Source organism: Papaver somniferum, chromosome 11 (assembly GCF_003573695.1).
Source record: "Papaver somniferum cultivar HN1 chromosome 11, ASM357369v1, whole genome shotgun sequence".
In the NCBI taxonomy this organism is placed as follows: domain Eukaryota; kingdom Viridiplantae; phylum Streptophyta; class Magnoliopsida; order Ranunculales; family Papaveraceae; genus Papaver; species Papaver somniferum.
The window spans coordinates 63,605,762-63,608,848 of NC_039368.1; positions in this window are offsets into that span (position 1 = coordinate 63,605,762).

Here is a 3,087-nt window from a genome sequence, read left to right on the forward strand (position 1 = left end):
CATTGCTCATAAAACTGGACTTACGCCCAGAGGATCCATTTTGTTGAGAAACCCTAAAAACAAGTAAGTCTTGTCAAAATACATGACCTGTTACTTCGGGTTTACGTGTTGATAATAGAAACCGGTAACCATGTTACCCCCAAGTTTCATCCGATACTTTCCACTGTCATACAACACTCACGGTTCCGTGACTCTCCTGGAATATTTGTCCTACTTGCAGTCATAACCAAAACGGCAATATTCTAAAATAACTCATTTCAAAGAATAATCCAAATAGGTAACAATTATCTATCAAATCCAAAAAATCAAACCATGAACTAGGCGTTTCATTTTCCTTTCAAAAAAAAAAAAAAAAAAAAACCTAAGCAAATGAAGTTCAGAAGATAGAAAATATTCAAGGGAAATCATCCATCAACAATTTGTTCTTCTCGGAGAAAGCATCCTCCGTGCTTTGAAGAGCCGCATGTTTCAGCTTTAGCTCCTGAGACAACTTTTCGATTATTTCCTCCTGTCGGTTGATCGCATTTGCAGAAGTACCTTCGACCGCTTCCTCTTGCAACCTTTGGATCTCGAAAAAACCCTCGCAGAACCAGGAGGCGTTGAACTCAAAGTTTACACACGTATCACGGTGAAACTCCCAACTCAAGATTACATCTTCAGAAACGGTATGACCAGTCACATTATACATATCATGGATCAAAGATATGGCTTCTTCAACACACTTAACCATCGCGAACCGGATAGTGATCTTCCTGGTTGTGGCGATATGTCCATACCTTTCCCATATCTTGGTGTACAGTGCAGCATACTCGGCTGGCACACTAACTCCGACCAGCACGTGACCTGGGAAAGGAACCAGGAATGGACGAGTAAAAATGGCGCCTGCAACAGAGCCCACAACGAGAAAAGGCTCCTTGACGACAATCGCTTCAGCAGTGTTGGAAGTAGTATTCACCGCTTGAGACAGAGCAACATCTTTGTCTTGATCGACCTCCATTTCCATATCGCCAGGTGCGGCTTCCACGGTTGGAGACAAATCCGTATATTCACGAGTCTCCATCTTGGGACCATGTTCAGAAACGGTTTTTCCCTATGATATCACAGATTAGACATCTATTCCAGTAGAAAAAAGAGAAGGGAAGAAGGAGAAAATATGCGGAAGACTCACTGATTCATTTTCGGACCCGCTGGAGGAAGACCCGGCGCTACTGTCAGAAGAGTTATTCTCATCATCACTGGATTCCGAGCTTTCCTTCTCTTCGGATTCTTCTTCACCACGGAAAGGCTCAGCATTTCCATCCTCCGCCTCGAGAGACGTTGTCTTCTGACTACGTGCGAGTTTGGTAAAGGCATTCACACTGCTGAGACCCTGAGTAAGGAATGAGGACAGACATTAGTAATGGAATGAAAGATTTATGCAATCCGGCTAAGTCAGCAATAAAGTGATACATACCCGAATGTTAGAAGAACTGAATATCACGAAAGTCGTTGAATCCTACCGAAAACCGCCCGCACGATTCTTCGACCTTTGATCCCTCACCTAGGGATTGTTTGCGTCCGGTATAGGGGACTTTTGTTTGATTTGGAAAGGCTCCCTCAATAATGGATGTTCCGCTAAAATTGAATGAGAAGGATTGCCGCGAGAATCTTTCACCACGTAATTCAAAAATCCATGAATGGCAAGAAACATATCCTGCCAGAATACATTTTATTTGGAGGTCGTTGATGGGCTCCGTTCTGAGAGCAGAAAAGGGAGGCTTCTACCTGGCGCAAGGACACTGGCATCGAGAGCAGCTGAAAACAATTATTTCGGAGCCGTCGACTGACGAAGAAACGGGACACCTTGGTCAAAACCCGTATGCCGAGCGGCCCTGTCAATGTTATATGGGTCTGCCTCATAAAATCCTCTAAAGAAAGATGGCACATGTCCGGGCGTACAGCTTTGTATGTATATGATTTCTCCCACGCTCATATTTTATCCAGTAGAAAGCAAAGTCATATTTGGGGCAGCAGCAAAAGTGTTCGTCTTAACTATGGACGCATGGACCGGAGCCCAAGGACGAAAGCTAACTGCATATGCATTATCAAGTAAGTCGACGAGATTCGATCCAAATTTCGGACGCTTGTTCAACAAGCGAAGTATCCTGGAACCACCATAGGATTCAGGAAGTGAAGTCAGCGGCTTGGGAGCATAATTTTTGAAATGCTCCCACAAACACGTTTGGAGGAAGGTAATGTGGACATACGAGTCTACTTTCATGTAACCGTTAGAAGCATACATATCCGCGACCAAGTGATCCAGATGGGTATACAAAGATCCAAGAAACAAACCACCGATAGGGAGGACGACACCTTTCGCCAATTTGATAGCCAGTTTGATGAGCTCATGTTTTATCTCCTTCTTGACGGAACCATCATCAAGAATATCTCTGGATAACCACAGAGCCAAAAATGCCGCAACGTGGAGTGTACTGTTCATTTGATCCAGCTCCGAGTCTTTCGAGAACCATTCAGACACCCACCAACTGTAGAAGCAATTCGTTTCGTAATCTTTCCGAACAAACCCTGCCGACTTAGCAACAAGAGTGACGCGCATTTCTTCTTCTTGATCAGACAAGGTGATGTCAAGATTACCTGTTATTGGAAGATTCAGCAGGACGGATACACTCTCTAAAGAAATAGTCATTTCGCCCCACCTGCATATGGCCGTATGAGTGTCCGGACACCATCTGGAGATGAAAGCGACCAAACCCACGATGTCCTTCCTGATTTGAAGTGTTATAGAAGCCATGAATGCATCGAGGATTTGCGCCCTGGTCAGATTGTCTCTTACGCGGTCTTGACTTATCATGAACCGCATCCACTCCTCAAAAGATCACAATGGACTCTGACAAGCCCTGAAGTCAACAGGAGAAGTAGGATACTCATTTTTCTAAAGACAAAATCGTATCACGCGTCCTGGACGAACCGATGGGCATCCCTTCATTTTCTGAACCACCCAGAAGGATAACCACATATTTGGGATGGTTTCTCTTAACTGTGGCGGACCTTGTAAAAATTTCGTCACTCATGTTGGGTTTGGAGTTG